Source organism: Meleagris gallopavo, chromosome 3 (assembly GCF_000146605.3).
Source record: "Meleagris gallopavo isolate NT-WF06-2002-E0010 breed Aviagen turkey brand Nicholas breeding stock chromosome 3, Turkey_5.1, whole genome shotgun sequence".
Taxonomy (NCBI): Eukaryota; Metazoa; Chordata; class Aves; order Galliformes; family Phasianidae; genus Meleagris; species Meleagris gallopavo.
Window position 1 is genome coordinate 7776531 of NC_015013.2, and position 17068 is coordinate 7793598.

General features: G+C 44.8%; 1 protein-coding gene across 8 annotated transcripts in view; it reads right to left on the reverse strand.

The window, feature by feature from the left end:
- ATXN1 (ataxin 1) overlaps positions 1-17068 on the reverse strand; it is a 201406-nt gene that overhangs the window by 17401 nt on the left and 166937 nt on the right. Inside the window, exon 1 of one of the 8 annotated variants that reach the window (XM_010708327.3) lies at positions 2716-3047. The exons of the other annotated variants lie outside the window; for them this stretch is intronic. The gene's annotated coding sequence lies outside the window, so the exon portion shown is untranslated. Of the gene's footprint in view, positions 1-2715; positions 3048-17068 lie in introns of those variants that run through there. 8 annotated transcript variants of the gene reach the window in all.

Genomic DNA, 17068 nt, shown 5'->3' on the forward strand with positions numbered 1-17068 from the left:
TGTCGCACAGGTCTCGTTCTGTGTGTCTCAAAGCACTCCTTTACAAGCTCTCTTTCCCACCCGTGGCTAAACGACTTTAGAGAAGGTCTGGCTTTGTTTCCAGGAGAGATGAGTGTGATCCCCACAAAAAAATGATGGCTCCTGGGGGCGTTCCACCCCTTTGAAGCTGCAGCCAGGAGCTCCAGCAGGCAGCAGCCGGCTGAGCTGCCATTGTACAGATAAGCACACGGGCTGCCGGGGAGGAACACGCTGCCACGCCAGGCTGATAGGGGGATCCTGCAAGAGCAGGGCTGTGGGGCCAGGCTGGGAAGACCAGCTGCATGCTTGTGTCCTACACTGGGAGCCCTTCCTGCACACTGCTCTGCTGCTCGATTCCACATGCTAGCCTATTAGTTGCAATTAGTCCATTTGTAAGGTGTTAGAGATGAATTCATGTTAAATTTCCCTTGAAATGGATTCCTCTTCTTTCAGGCTCCATTCAGCAAAGCTGTAACTGTCAGCAATTCTATCCGAGCTCTCGCTCATGGCCCAAGCCAATACTTGATGCCTTGCCAAATCAGCCTCACCAACCATTACATCTGTCAAAACCAAATTGCCAGCAGCTCACTCCTAGCCTCAAGGCACAGCTGTGCCTGCTCTGTGCCACAGAAGATGCAAGGGACCTCAACATTCCCCTCTTCCCATTCGTTTGTTCTTTCTTTCTCTAATTCCTTCATTTTCTTTTTAACTCAGAGTTGGTTCCGTGTGGGGATGCCCTACAGCATCACCTGCGCCAGTCCTGCGCAGACCCTCACCGGAGATGTGAACATTCTATGCCTCAGTGCACACAGGAAGGTGTGCTGGCTTCCACACAAAAGAAAGAAAAAGCAGCCAAACCCACTGGTCTGCAGCTCCCTTCCCACTACATGAGCAGCCCACAGCACCAGAGGACGAGTTTGCTATTCCCCATCCTGTAGGAGCTTCCCTCCTGCACTACAGACGCAGAGGCAGCAGATCTAATGGCTAAAGGGAGTCAAATTCATCACCAGTGGCACTTGGCTGAGGCCAGCGCAGCGAGGCCGAGATGGCCCCCATTGCTCTATCTGACAAGACAATGCAGAAAACCATTAAAAGAAAATGAAGTAATGCGGGTTTACATCAACATAGCAGGATACGCAGTCACAGGCTCCAGTCGCAATTAAGAAAAAACATTCCAACTACAAATGCAAATCAGCACTGCTCTCAAGCAGGGAACGCTGTCAAACGAAGGCGGTGTGCTAACAGCAGTGCCAGTGCTCTCAATTTAAGTACGTGAGAAACAAAGGTATGTAGCATCCAGGACTGCCAGAGAGAACTTGCTTTAAACTGCAGTCAAAAAGAACTGGGAGGATTTAAAAACGCCTTTTCTTACAAAAAGCAGATACAAGAAAACCTTTTTTCTCCCCTTCTTCCAGCCAATGGAGGGAAGAAAAATAAATCACAGAACTCCCATAAAGGTTATTTATGTAGGAGTCTTGAACTCGGGAACTAAAAAATTCCTCCATTGGACACGCAGGTCTGTGAATCACAGCTTGGCCATCTGAATTGGCCTCGGGTAAAAGCTGCTGAGCAACAAAGACTCAGTGCTGCAATTGCTCAGTGAAAGCATCTGACCCATCTGCCACTCGGAATCCGAGGTGCAGCGACAAGTTACCCCTGACACCAGCAAAATGGACAAAAGGATGATGAGCTACCTGCAGCTGGTTTCAATCAAAAAGCCCAGTAATTACTGCAGCCCTCTCCTGTGGCTCATATGGAGCGCAGCGTGGAGCTGTAAAGCATTATACAAGTCTAATGCGCTGCCAGATCTCTTAGAGCAGTCAGCAGCCAAGTCACTCCCTCCCACCATTGGCTCAGCTTCATTAACTTAATCAGGTGTTCATTCATTCATTCACTCATCCATTCAAAAAAAAAAAAAATTACACTAAATCTGGCAAATAGCCAGTGCCATGTATACAGGGAGCATGCTCACAGCAGCCACTGGGGTGAGAAGAAAAAGGGTGAGCTAGGCGTTTGTCAGCCTTTGTGCGGGGGCATGGGTTTTGCACGGAGCCTGAGTGAACATGTACCTTTGCCACAGCCTCCCAAAAAGCACTGGGGGCTCGGAAGCTGCAGTGGGGGCAAATGCAGGCTCTGGAGAACGTGGAATTGAGAGCAGCCCTCTGAGTGCAGCCAGCAAGCAGCAGTTATTCCCCAGAGCACTGGACTAATTAATTAATTTGTTTATTTAGGGGAAAAAAAATAGGAATTATGGCAGGATTGACTAAAATAATTTTGCTGCAATGTTCCTATCCTTTCATTTGCATGTACTACATATATTGCATAGCTTAATCCGAGCAGAAGGGAACAAAGCAGAAAAGAAACACACAAAGAAAAAAAAAGAAAAGAAAAAAGAAAGAAGAGGAGCTTTTTGATGATAGGAGCAATTGCTAATGGAAATTTGTTTTACTCTTGTATCTGTAAACATAAAACTCTACATCCTCTAGCATTCAAGCATCAGATAGGAACCCCCTCCCTTGCTCAGCTCTTGCACTTGCTCTCTTTAGTCCTGACATGTAAGTTTGCAAGGAACATTATTTCTTCCCTCTAGCTGTCATCAGAATGACTTTCACTGCATTTGTTTTTTCCAGCAAGCTACAAGAAAGCTGCTTTATGACTATTCCAAAAAGCAGGCCTCAAGAGTCAGAGCTGACTTACTGTGAAGAGCTTCACGTAGTGAGCCAGGCTGGGCAATAAGGAAAGGGGAGAGGTGTTACATTTCCCACAGCGGAAGCTGAGCAACAGCGTGAAAGCAGTCAGCATCTCTCCCCTTATCTCACTCTGCCCTGTGCAAAAAAATACAGGATGGCAGGTTACTGCGAGCAAGTTCATAACAGTGACGTGGAGATACAGAGCACTGCAGCTACGCTGAAGTACTACTTACAGATGGGCAATAACAAAAACTGTAGTCCCTGGTGCAAGCCCAAGTTATTTCTCTCTAGACAAAAAACTCAGCACAACAGAACACATGTTCTAAGGCCATGGTCCATGGTACAAACAGCAAATCAGATACTCTCACAAAGAATCTGGATTAACATACGGCCAAGCTACAAGCCTGCAGTTTAGATGCACTGCAAAACGTAAGCTGAAGACCCCAGACCAATCTGGACCCAGCTCTTGTATCCTTCCTGAATTTCTCTGTAGGTGTATGTACTGAAGAGCACATAAGTACCTACTAGCATCTGGGGAACCAGCCATCAACACCTGGTACACGAGCTAAAAGAGCATTCTATGTATTGTAGCTCACCCATCAATGAACAGTGAAATATTGCTGAACAGTGCTTCTTTGACTGTACCAGACAACAGCACATAAGAAGTACTAATCAGAAAACAAGAATTACTCCAGTTGCCTTTACTGTAATAGAATTCTAAAAGAGAAAGACAAGAAAAGGTGTCTAAAGGTGAAACATTTTTTCTCCTAGTCCCTCATCTTCTGCCTTCCACAGCACGCAGGACATAGGCCAAACCTCAGTGCAGTCTACATTCAAGTCGGACTCCTTCTCTGGAAGTTCAATCTTGAGCTAAGGGCCTTTAAGTCATCCAAGAATCATTGTCTCTTTCATTACCACTGTCCCTATTTCTAATTGTTCTCTAAACAAGATCCAAAGCTTTGAGGTTCCTCGTGTTCTTTCCACTTCACCTCCCTGACATTACTACTTCATTCAAGAGACAGTGCAATTCTTTCCTCCTCTGCCCACTCTACTCATGTTAGCTTTCTCCCTCCCACCCACTCGGTTGCTCAAGTCTTCTTCCAACAGCATCTTCCTTTTCTTCAACCAAGGCACCACACCGTAGTATGGCTCCATTCTGGTTCTCTCCATCACACTCGGGAGCATCCAGTGAGCGGTGACTTCTAACATCAGAAACAGCTATGTGAGTTCTAAAGCAGGTCACCAGACGCATGTACATGAGGCAGTAAAAGAAGAACAACAGCCTACAGATGCTACAAATTCCAAATGATCCAACGTTTGGTAGAGGTTCTAGTTCAATCTAGATAAAGAAAAAGGATGTGGGTTGAGGCATTCTGGCTCTTTATATGAATCATTTCACTTCTGCCTCTGAAAGAAGCATTAGAAGAATGTGGGGTTTCATGATTCAAGGCAGGAGAATGAGAAGACAATATCTCAGCATTCTGAAATGAGGCTTGCGTGTCTAACTGCACTGCCAGCTCAGAGTTCACTTCTCACAAGTGTCAAGTATATTTTCCCTTCCGTATCTTTGCAAGCCCCAGTTCTGTCTGTTGTCATCACTCATGGGATTTACCTAATCCCCGAAACAACGGAAAAAAAGTCATTTTTTTTCTGCTGGAGAAACAGAATCAAGTCTCAAGCACACACTAAAAAATTCAAATTGTGTGTGTACCTCCATTCATCCACACTGTGTTGACAGTATAAATGCAAATGATGCCCATAAAAAATGCTAAACTGTGGCCCAATGTATTCAGTGGTATTTCTCAGAGATTTCCACTCACTTCTACTGTTCTCTGCTGACATTCCTCACACTTCAGCACATTCAAGCAGCTGCCTATTTATATAAACACAGCCTGAAACAGAAATGTTGATCTCCTCTTCTTCAAAGCTGCTGGCTTTAGCTGCATCCACTGGTCTGAACTAGGAAGCACGGCAGAGGCAATCAGAAGGTACAGGGTTCCTTTGGAATCTATGCAGGTTGCTCTGTAAGTAATGCCTCCTATTTATTTCCAGGGAAATAACAGATATAAAACGCGCAATAACCATAACCCTATTTGATGGATCAAATTCTCAGCTATAAAATACTATTTTTCAACACAGTCACCACCATCAGTTATGCATTTTGCCACTGATTGACAAGAGCCTGCATGCCATGCTCGTAAAAATCTGCACGACTGTCCCAATTGTGGCCTGCCTTTCACATCACTGCTGTCACTGCTGCAACACACCACTCATTCCCTCACCGTGTTCACATCAGCTGTTTGGTCTCCATAAATGTTCAGCTAGCATTAAAGGATGTCAATGAGTGCCATTTTTTCCACATGGAGTATCCCACACCTTTGCTCCATACTCACTTCCATGTCAGACACCATTCTTTGAGACTGCCCCACTGCAGCCATCTGTTGCACAGCAACAACATGTAATGGAATTTTGGTGGGAAGGTTCAACCTCTACTAACATCCTACCAACATCCATCTCTGACATAGTGGGAGAACATCATAAAACAAGAGGCATTACTTTCAGAGCAACTCTCATATTATCCTTGGATTCAGCTACAAAGAGGGACTCCATAGCTTCCTCAACACAAAATTCACCCTTACAGAGTTTCGTTTCTGATGCTAGTGAAGTGTGATCTTGACCTTTTAAATTCATCACATCACATTATACACATCATGCACGACTTGCTCTACAGCTCCAATCACAGCCAAATACATGATGGTGCAGGTCCAGATATTACTGGCACTCTTTGGACCCACACCAATGAATCCTGCTGATGACCTTGCATCCTCTTTTGACAAGGCTTCCCTATAAGCTTGAACAGCTTCTTTGCACAGCACTCTGCAGTTGTGCTTTAGCCTTTCTGTAGTGACAGGCACGTCTGACTGCAGTTTGCCAATATGTATTAGCAGTTACTTCCTATAGGGCTTTGAAGTGCTCCCCCAGACTGAGGCAAAGGCAAGACTTAGTACAAAAACCTGTTCTCTAACCAGGCATACCTCACTAACGACAGGATTTTGGTTTCTGCCTCAGCTAAGGGCCTTTCAGAAGCACTCTCACAAAATAAGGGGAAGGGAATGAGATTCAGCTGGGGGTCTGAGTGCTTAAAACCTTTGTGCATTCCTCTTCAAATCAGCACTTAAGCGCTGCTCTCCTGGAGAAGAAAACAGTTGAAATAGGCTCAGATCCTCCCACTGCAGAGTAGAACCCACTGCAGAGAATTTCCTGGGAGAAGAAAGCTCTCTGGGGAGTCCCTTACAAAAGCTGCCTTATCTCACCGAGAGGCTTGTTCCAAGGGGGATAAACAGGGAACATCGTGGCACTTCCAGCCTGCTCTCAGACACGCCGTGGCTCTGACAAATAAATGACAGCAGTGAAAGCAAAGTGATAGATGGGATGCATCCCATGATGGGAAGGAACATCATGTGCCACTGCCATTGCTATGGTGAAAAGATTTTTTTCCGGCATTATTTACACTTTCAGGGATTCTTCAGCATTTTATTTGTTTACCATTCCCTCTCTGCCTCCTCTGATCTTTTCTTCTGAATGTACAATGCACAATGAGTTTACATCTGTTAATCTGGTTTGGTTTAGTTTCTTTTTCATGTGTGGTTTTTGACTTGGAGACTCCTTATGGTAGATACATACAGATTCTCTTTTTTTTTTATTTCTGTTTTGTGTTTACAGATGGAAGTTACATTTTCTTAGAAATGAAAAATAACTCCTGCAAGAGATGATTTCTAATTATATTTCTAATTAGATTTAAACCTCTCCTAGCTGGGGCAAAACCTTGCAAAGCATTTTGAAACACTGCCACGTTGATTATCCATGCACATGAAAATTCACAACCTTGCTCCCAGTTGGCAAAACCCAGGAGTCGAAGTGGAAAAAGAACCTTTCTTGTCAACTCACTGCCCATGGGTTAAACACTGCCTGCAAAATCTTTCCTTTCGGCTCAGATTGCTGCTGAAGCAGCACAGTATCTCTTCTGATGCACAGCTGGGTTGAGATGACAGCTACTGTGCCAATTTAATGTGAGGGAAAAGGAGAAAGAGAGAGAAGGGATTGCTGTCTGATGAAATGGGGCTGAAGGGGCTGCAGCATCTCAGCAGAACCCATACCTACTGGCCCATCCCATTCAGGAGGGAGGAGGGACACGTCTCCTGTACAGACACTGCTTTTGGTGTTTGGAGAAATGGGTTAAAGAGATCTTCTGTCAGTCCAAGCTGCATTCATAAAGCTTTACACTTGGACTGCACTACTACAGCTTTATCAGCAAAACCTTCTAACAAAGACTGGCCTTAGGACAACCTCAGCTCACTAGCAGACTGCTGGCAAGGGTGGGAACACGCTCATTGCACCTCTTCAATGAAAATGCTGAAGACTCTCCAAAGTGACAGATTTTAACAGGTGAATTTGACAGCTGTGCTTTGTGCTTTGTGTCTGCCAGTCAGCACAATTGCACTGAAACTGCTCCAGTGAGGAGCTGCAAATGTGGAGGTAACGTTGGTAGTGCCTCAGCTGTGCCACTTAGGTCACACCTCTGCCCAAGACTTCTGCTGAGTTCCTCAGCATCCACTATCTGAAGTGTATGGCACACGAGAGCCTCACAGGAGCAAGGGAGAGCACCACGAGCTGCAGCATATCCGCAGGGAGCACCTGCATGTAATGGTAGCTGCACTGCCTGCATCCATCAAAGCCCTACACATGTCACAGATAAACTGTGAGCTAACAGAAAACCAAGGGAACGTTTGGTACCACCTACTGCACAGTCTGAATGCTTCCATCAGCCTAGGTGCCTCTTGCACATAGTTTTCCAGTGCAAGTTGCAGACAAATCAGTCCTGCAATCACCAGCTGCAGCTGCTGCTTTCTGCATGCAAAGCATCGAGCAAATCAGCAGAGACAAGCACCCACTCACATCAAAATCTCCGAGATGTGGTTGACAACCCTGGTTAATTAAAAGACATGGGACCAGGCTAAAGCAAAACTGTCGCTCAGCAGCTTCGACTCAAAATCTGGCTGGTCTGACAAGGAATGGCAGCTTTCCTCATTTTCAGTCTGTGGACAAGTACTTGCTCTATGGTTCTGGTCTAAAATTGTTTCCCCCCACACTCTGTTTGTTCTTTTCTGAACTACTGTTTTAGCATTTGCCTTCTTTACTCTCCTCATTTTGTGATTTCTGTCATTCTTGCTTGGTCTTTAAAGTTAGTTTCTGTCCTTGCTTTGCTATCAGTTAAAATGCCACTCTCACTACCAACACGAGGCTGAGTCAGAACGGAGACTGCACGTACACACTTCTGACTCTGGGAGAAAATTACTAAAATTGAAAAAGCACTGTGGGTAACATCCCTCTCACTTCTGCCCAAACAGCAGAACTGCACCAGCGCAGTCTGTCAATAAAAACATCTACAACTGCTATGAAGCATTCATTGTGTCAATGCCTATAAAAAAGTTTTGCTTGGTTTTGTGCCCACTCCTCTTGCCACCAACTTTAAGCCTATGGAAAACACAGTGAGAAGGTTGGTGGGTGCATCTGGGCCTTAATTCCCACCTTCAACACATTCTTGAGGCTGACTTTTTTTGCATTACTCTCATTTTAACCACGTAACCATGTGATGAAAGAGGGCTGACAGGGTTTTCTTACATTTGTGCAGGAAGGGTGGCTCATTCAGTTCACATTCATTGCAAAGAGTCCTCACTTCATGTGCAGGTGAGGACAAACATGAAAAAATGCAACTGCTGATCTCAAACAGTGATCAAACAGTGTTAAATACGCATGCGAAATGCCATTTGTTTTGGATTTAATGGCATATAAATATAATCTTTGAAGAAGAGCTAAACTAAGGCAGCCTTTCCTCTTCGTTCCCTACTGGCAGAACATGGCCACTGGATGCAGAGCAGTTGCCACCAATAGGATGATTCTGTTCAGATAATAAAACTATTAAAACACTTTTTAAGAGTGACTACCTGAAGTCTTGCTCTTTTCCACATGCTCAGAGTCACTTACTGCAATGGGAACAACATCAGGCCTTCTGTATATGAGGACTTTATTAATAAACCCAACCACGGTAGTAGCACACTAACAATGCACTGACAAAAAGAGTCAAACTTTCAGAATCTTTCCTTCTAAAACGATTTCCATAAAAGTAGGCCTAGTTTTGCTTCCATAACACCTCTACAACATTGAGGAACTTCAAGTCCCAAAGTTATTTGGATATGTTATCGTGTCTGTTGTTCCCAGACTTATTCAAAAGGACATTCTGAGCCGATTGCAAAGCCCTCTCTCTCACTGGAAGCTCCACCACGCCAAGCCACACTGCGTGACACCGAGCCTCGAGGGGCCACACCTGGTCTTCCAAACACCCTCCGTGTGAAGGTAATCGAGAGCCTTGCAGGAAAATCATAACCGGGATGAGCTGAAAGAGACTCTGAATGAGCAGAAACAAAAGAAAACGGGACACTGGCCTTGATGGCTTCAGGATAGATAACGCGATGAAAAGGCTCTGCCCTCTGGGTTGCTGGTTTGAAGCCAGCCCAGGCTGGAAGTGCAAGTCAGTACTACTGGGCAGCTGCTCTGAAGGGAGCTGACTCCATCAGGCTCATGCTCATTAGAGAATAGAAACCACCACAGCGGCAGGGTGTGCTGCAGGAGGGAAGTGCTGAAGAAACTTGGTCTCTTGCTTCTTGTTGTCACACATGCAGACTCTAGCCTGGAACAAAGATATTTATACAGGGCTACCTGTTTCAAAGCAAACCTCACCAGCACTGACTTTATGAAACCTGCACAGGTGCACCTTACACTATTTTAAAAACAGAGTGGCTTGCTTTGGAAGAACAGGGTTGGTTTTCCCTCTGTGCAACCCTATTACATTGGTGTGGAGAGACAAGCCAGGAGACCACCAGCACAGCCAAGCCTTTCAGCCACTGACAGCTGAATGTGAATTTCAGCATCATTACTGTATTCCTTCTTAAAATATTTGAGCAATGCCGAACTCAAAGGTGCACTGTGGGTTGAGCTGAATCTGGAAGACTTACAAAGTTTTTGGAAGGCCTGCAATGCCTCATAACTGTTAAGTAAACGGTTAAAGCCAGCTGAATCAATGCAGGTGCAGCTTAATAATGAGCTGAACAGCTCTTCTTTTTTGTTGAGGTTAGATGCTGCACGGTCTGAGCTAACACTGCACCCCCTGGGACTGACCCGCTCCCAGCAGAGGCTGCAGCACAGACATTAGCAGGACAGAGCAGCTTCGCTGTAGCTACTGTGCCTGCTCAGTAGATTAATACAGATTTTGTCCTCTGGGGCTGTCAGTCCCAAACCTTTCAGCAGAGATGAAATCTCTGAGAAAAAGAAGACAGACACTACTGGAAGTGCGTCTAAGTGTCTTTCTGGCTTTCAAATGAAACCTGAAGCATCTTCATTTCCAATTTAATATTTTAGTAAGCACTTTATTGGAAGAGACTGCGTAATGGGTTAATTTCGAAATGTCATTTATCTTTACTCACTGGGGATGACTCTCTGTAATTCACTTGAGGCTGCAACAGTCATGGATTAATACATCATCCTCCAACTCGAGAAGATAAAAGCCTAACAAGCTCTAACCTGCTCCACGAGCTATATTTAAGTAGTACTGGGTAATGATAAATATCTCCCATAAAATGTGTTCTCTTCACACTTCTTGTGAAAACTGCTGAGAGAACCAGCTGGTGAGATGGAGCTGATGATCTTTGTTCACAACCCTGCGGTCCATCCGCCATGAAACTGAAGCACTCCCTTCCCTGGCACCCTCTGGATGCAGGGCTGCCTTCAGAAGGGAGGCCAGTGAGGAGAAGCTGCTGTCACTGCTGGTGTCACTGCTGGTGTTAGGGCTCGTGTCACCACTGGCTGTTGGTGCTGACAACTGTGCCATCACCCACCTCACTGCTGCCAGACTGGCAGGGAGGGAAAGAGCTGGGGAGGTGTGAGGGGTATTTTGTTTTAACCGTGCTCTGTTTCTGGCGTTGGACATTTTGCAGAACAAAATGAAGAATGGGCATCTCCACTGAAAAGCTGATAAACCAGCAGGGATGGCTGTTGCAGCCAGAGTGGGAGAGATGCAGGAAGTGAGAGGTAGCGAAATCACACCCTTACACACACTACTTATGGGCAACTGAATCGTTTCACATTTCCTAATTTTGCTTGCAAGTGGTGGATGCTGATAAGCATGTGGGGACCTCACAGTACAGGTGCTTGGACCATACTCCTGCCTCAGGAAGCTAGAAGAGGTCCAGGCCAGCCTAAACGTACTCTTTTCCATTTTTATTGTTGCCTGCTGAGTAAATGTTACTCTGATGCTTTCAACATCCCAGCCTGACCTGAAACCAGGTGTTGGGGAGAGTCTTCCTTCCCAGGGCCTGCAGAGAGTGACCTAACTACAGCAGAGGGATGCTGAGCTAGCTCCTTAACCATCCATCCATCCATCATGAGAACAACTGCACTTCCAGGAGATATTGATACCCAGCATCCTTCCAGCTCCTTGTTTCTCATTACGGGTCATCCAGAGAAGCTGTGGATGCCCCATTCCTTGAGATATTCAAGGCTAGGTTGGATGAGACCACTGTCAATCTGATTTAGTTGAGCCCATGGCAGGGGCTTGCAATAAATGGACTTTAAGGACCCTTCCAACTCAAGACATCCTGCGATTCTCTGATTCCTCTCTTCACGGCTTTAGACATGCTGACAACTCACACAGATCACTAGAGGGACAGAGAGGCACTGCAGCTCTCCATCCAGCCTGGAGAAACTGACAGTAAAGTAAAAATCCTGCCTTTATGATACGCTAACTAAGAGACCATGGCTACAGTCTCATTCCTCAGACCCCACGTGTGTGCCACTCTAACTGGAATGGTGAACTACTGTGGTTAAAATCACAGGTATCCTCTACAGACCTAACACATTTCCCACTGTAAATTTCCTTACCTAACTAACACAGAAAAAGAAGCCATCCTTCTTCCACCCACCTGAAGAGGCTGAACACCCTAAAGCTGCCTCAAAACTGTCTCTTCAGATAAAAAGCCATTTATTTTGCTTTATTTTATTTTGTGTTAAAAACTCCTCTGGCCTCGCCCAACCTCTCTGAGGGAGCTGCAGAAGCCCGACTGCTCTGTGACATGATGGGTGTCCTTTGCTGGCCTTGCCTTGGGCCTCAGGCATTACTGGGATTCCCTCACCACACATAACCACCCCCAATCCAGTTCTGCTTATGCCTCCCTTTCTCTCTTGAGTTAGGAGAGCTTTAGCTCTCATTTAGAAACAATGCAAGCAGAGTATCCCTCTTCCATCTTTTCTTGCTAACTCTACCTTCATTTTACTTTGACAGTGCATTTGGATTCCTGAAGATATTTCTTCTCAGATCACAATGATCTTGCGATAGGTTAATGTTCAAACGTGTCCTTGACAACACAGTGCTGACCACCATGTTTTTTCCAAAATAATTCTGTAGAGATGATGCATTCAGAATTCCAGCAATGGCAGAAACATAGTAAAATACTTTTTGCAGTTAGGAACCAGTAGCACAAACTATTGCTTGCAAAGCAAACGCGTTCTAGGTATGTTCATAAGTCCTATCACAACAGCACATCTGGCATATCAGGCTTCTGGCAGTGGGCAAATTCCAAACCCTCACTGAGAGGCAAAAATTATAAAAGCAGTAATAATAATGCAACAAGGCAGCCATGAATGCCAAAAAGCAACAGAAAAATAAAATTAATCTGACCTCTGCATTTTTCTACTCCTGATCACTGAATTTCATGGCTGAAATGTGTGGCAGCTCATCACCAGAAGAGTGTATCAGATCTGCACATGATCTACAGCTCTATAGCTTATGCTCAAGGTGCTCTTTATGTTGGTTCTATGAATAAAGAAATAGAAGAAAACCCAGTGTCCAACAGAAGGCTGTGCAGGATATGGTATATTAAAAAATCACAGAAAAAAGTAGGAATCAAGTGTGGGAAGAGGAAAGTTTAGGTGCTAATGGCTTGTACAAGGGACAGTAATTTCCACGTAGTTTTGAAACCATTCAAAACATGCTTACATCCCTGTTCCCTACTACTGGTTGCACTTGCTCTATGTATATGCATGATTCAGAACTACTTCAGCTTTGCTTTGGTAGAAAAGCAAACTCAATTTTCCACACTCATGTCACCTATTACACTGCTCACCCTGTTCTTTTTTTTTTTTTTTTGAACAGTTCTAAGGAAATGTCCTATGTATTTGTGTAGGGGAGTTTGCTGGGAATTGAGTAGATTCATATGATAAAAATCCAGTTGTCCTCAAAACTTGTATAAACAAATCTGCAAAAGTAAATACCAGTCCTTACAGTATAAACAAAATAATTTTCAATTTTGAGATTTTTTTCCTTTTCTACTAATGATTTTTTTCCCCATCAGAGTGACGTTTGCCCACATCCAAACACAATGTTTTTAATAGAGATCCAGTCACTGGGTACCTTTGTGCAATTTAGAGCTGTCCAAGTGACTTCAATTCATTTAAGCAGAGATCAAAGCTGGTGTTTCCCTAGGTCCTGACCTAGCACAGGACTTGAAACCACTTAAGCTATTAACTTGAAACCACAGGGAACCAGCCTACTTAAAGTCGCATCACTGAGAACATGCAGATACTTGGCTTCAGGGCAGGCGTGAGCTCTTTGCTGAACTGGGACACTGGGCTCCACATGTGCTGAGCAGAGCTCTCTGAAGCAAAGGCATGGAGGCAAAAATCTCATATAAATGGCTCAAGACTGTCAATCCACCGCTTTCCTCAGAAAGTAGCTTCAACACAATGTGGAATTTATCTTAATGCCGCCACACAACTGCTCTTCTCACCATGGAAGGAATCATTAGAGCTGGAGCCCAGGAAGGCTGGATGCTCCTCAAGAATGAAGTCTCAGAGATACAGGAGAAGGCTGTTCCCGTGTGCCGCAAGATGAGCCAGAGGGGAAGAAGACCAGCATGGATGAACAGGAAACTTTTTCTGAGGCTCCAGGAGAAAAAGAGAGTCTATCTCCTGTGGAAAAAGGGATGGGCAACTCAGGGAGAATGCAAAGAAGTTGTTAGGATATGCAGGGAGAAAATCAGAAAGGCAAAAATCAAGCTTGAACTCAACTGACCACTGTAGTAAGGGAGAACAAAAACCTTTTCTACAAATAAACAGTAAGAGGAGGGCTAAGGAGAACCGCCATCCTTTACTGAATGCAGCAGGGAACATGACCACAGAGGATAAGGAAAAGGCTGAGGTTCTCAATGCCTTCTTTATTCCTGTTCTTAAAAGTCAGACCAGTTATCTTTAGGTTACTCTACCTCTTGACCTGGAAGTTCGAGATAGGGAGCAGAATAAAGCCCCCATGATTCAGGTGGAAACTGAGAAACTGTCACAAGTCCATGGGGACAGATGGGAACCACCCAAGAGAGCTGAGGGAGCTGACAGAGGTGAGTGCCAAGCTGCTTTCCACCATCTATTAGCAATCCAGAGAGGTCCCAGAGGACTGAAGGCTTGTCAATGTCACTTGTCTACAAGAAGGGTCATAAGGAGAATCTGAGGAACTACAGGCCTGTCAGCCTGACCATGGAACAGATCATCTTGAATGAGGACAAAGCTCAACCAGCATGGGCTCATGAAAGCTTGACCGACTGGATCTCCTTCTACAGTGCCTAGGAATGATGGAAAGGCTGTTGATGTAGTCTACCTAGACTTCAGCAAACACTTTAGCACTGCCTCCCACAGTACTCTCCTGGAGAAGCTGGCAGCCCATGGCTTGAACAGGTACACTTTCACACATTGCTGGGTAAAAAACTGGCTGGAGGGCTGGGCCCAGAGAGTGGTGGTGAACGGAACTAAATTCAGCTACTGACCGGTCACAAGTGCTGTTCCCTAGGCATTGGTATCAGGGCCTGTCCTGTTTGATATCTTTATTGATGACCAGGAAAAAGGCATCGAGTGCACCCTCACTAAGTTTGCAGATTACACCAACTTGGGAGGAAGTGCTGATCTGCCTCAGGGTAGGAAGGCCCTACAGAGAGATCTGAACAGGCTGGATGGCTGGGCTGAGGCCAACGGAATAAACCTTAACAAGATCAAGTTCTGTGTCCTGCATTTTGGCCACAATCCCAGGCAACACTAGAGGCAAGGGACAGAGTGGCTTGAAGATTGTGTGGAGGAAATGGACATGGGGGCCCACTGATTGATGCTTGGCTAAATATGAACCAGCAGTGTGCCCAGGTGGCCAAGAAGGCCAACGGTATCCTGGCTTATATCAGAAATAGTGTAACCAGCACTCTGTACTCATCCCTCTTACTCAGCTCTGGTGAGGCTGCACCTTAAGAACTGCATTCAGTTTTGGGCCCCCTCTCTACAAAAAGACATTGAGACCCTGGAGAGTGTCCACAAAAGGGCAATGAAGCTGCGAGGGGTCTGGAGCACAAGGTTTATGGGGAGCAGCTGAGGGAGCTGAGATTGTTCAGTCTGGAGAAGAGGAGGCTCAGGGGAGACCTTATTGCTCTCCACAACTACCTGAAAGGAGGTTGTGGTGAGGTGGGGGTCTGCCTCTCCTCCCACGTAACAAGCAACAGGACAAGAGCGAATGGCCTCAAGTTGCACCAAGGGAAGTTCAAGTTGGATATCAGGAAAAATTTCCAAACTCGTTGATTCTGTGATTCTGTGATTCCATGTGTTGTGTTTTAGTAGGACAGGAAAGGCACAGAACTGTTTCCTGGGAAACAAGTGAAGTTGTGACTGATGCATGTTGTTAACTTTCCAGAAAGAGTACACTTTTTTTTTAAGTGAAAAAAACATATGCAACAAATATGCCTGTTCCTTAGCACTACTCAGCACAACATGGTACTCCAGATTGGGCTTTCACAAAGCAGATAAACAGCAGAAATGACCAGAAGGATTTACAGAACCTTGACAGCACCAGGTAGAGGGTAGTTTTTGTTTTATTTGCTAGTATTTGCTGTTTATACTTATCTGGTCATGCACGTTTCATTTCAAATTTAATCCCTGCACTTAAAATACTTTATCTTTGGAAGGAATTGCTCAGCAGACAGAAGCTGGACTCTCAGATCCTGTTTCCAGCTCTCCGTTTGGTCCCTGGCTAATTATATATATCCGTATCTCTAATCACCAGGAACCTATTGCAACTTTTAATGGAGTAACCTCATCGCATCTCAGCGGAGTGAGAACTCTTCTTGTTACTTCCACTTCAGAGATTGGAACAGAACACTTCGAGTTTGTCAGGGGAGACTGCAGACTGGAACTGGCAGCAGGTTACAGCAAAAGGCCAGCTGAAAACTGTGGTGGTGAGGGAAATGTACAGGTCTCTTGTTCAAAACAGAGCAAAATGGACAGAGAGGAAAGGAAGGAAGTGGGATGCAGACAGCTGGAGGCTGCTGCCAGTTCAGTTAACTGTGCTGAATTTCAGTCAATGCCCTCACCACTACTCTACTTTACTCTTACAAGCTGTTAAGTGCAGTGACTTGGGCTAGTCAGAAAAAAGAAAAAAAAGAAAAAAAAAGAAAAAAAAAAACACCTAAACACCTTCTTTCAAAGCTGCAGAATCAATTATCAAGAATCATGATTTATTAAAAAAAAAGTTCCTTTGCACATTACTTACTGCCATTGCTTAATTGACCTTAATAAGGAAGCCAGATATTTTAAAGCTCTGAAAATGACAGAGAAATGCTGATATTCTGCTTCCTCATAATAATGTTGATGATTATTTCTTTTAAAACTCATTCAGCAATTTCTGATCTACTTGGTACTTCCAGGGGAATGCTATTTCTCAGATTCATTAACGACAGATTTTACACTCAAAACTTGTCCCCTGATGTTTGCAAAATGACCCTGATCACGCAGGCTATCGCCCCAGCCCTAGTAAATCATCCCAGTTTTGGTTTGTTTTAACACTGCGCTTTTCTCATCTTCCACTTCTGGTACAGTGTCCTCATGTCACCCTGAAGAAATATCAAGGAATCAAGAGGAGTTCTAGGGGAGAGCAGAGATAAAACAGGAGGAGAAATGCACAAAAGTATTTGTCTGCAATCCTATTACTAGAGAAAATGCTTTACAAGGTTACCTTGTGGGGAACATGCCCTGTCCAAGAGTAAAAAATCCTTCCCGCAGCTGTTCAGAAAAATCCCCAAGTATAAAACACTTCTTTGAAGCCAAATTAATGATCCACAGCACGTTAGAAAGCATTTCTTCTGACATTTCTGTAGACATAACGTTATTTCACCCTTTTGCCTTTCAGCAAAGCCTCAGGAACAGACTTGCTCAGATTGATAAAACCT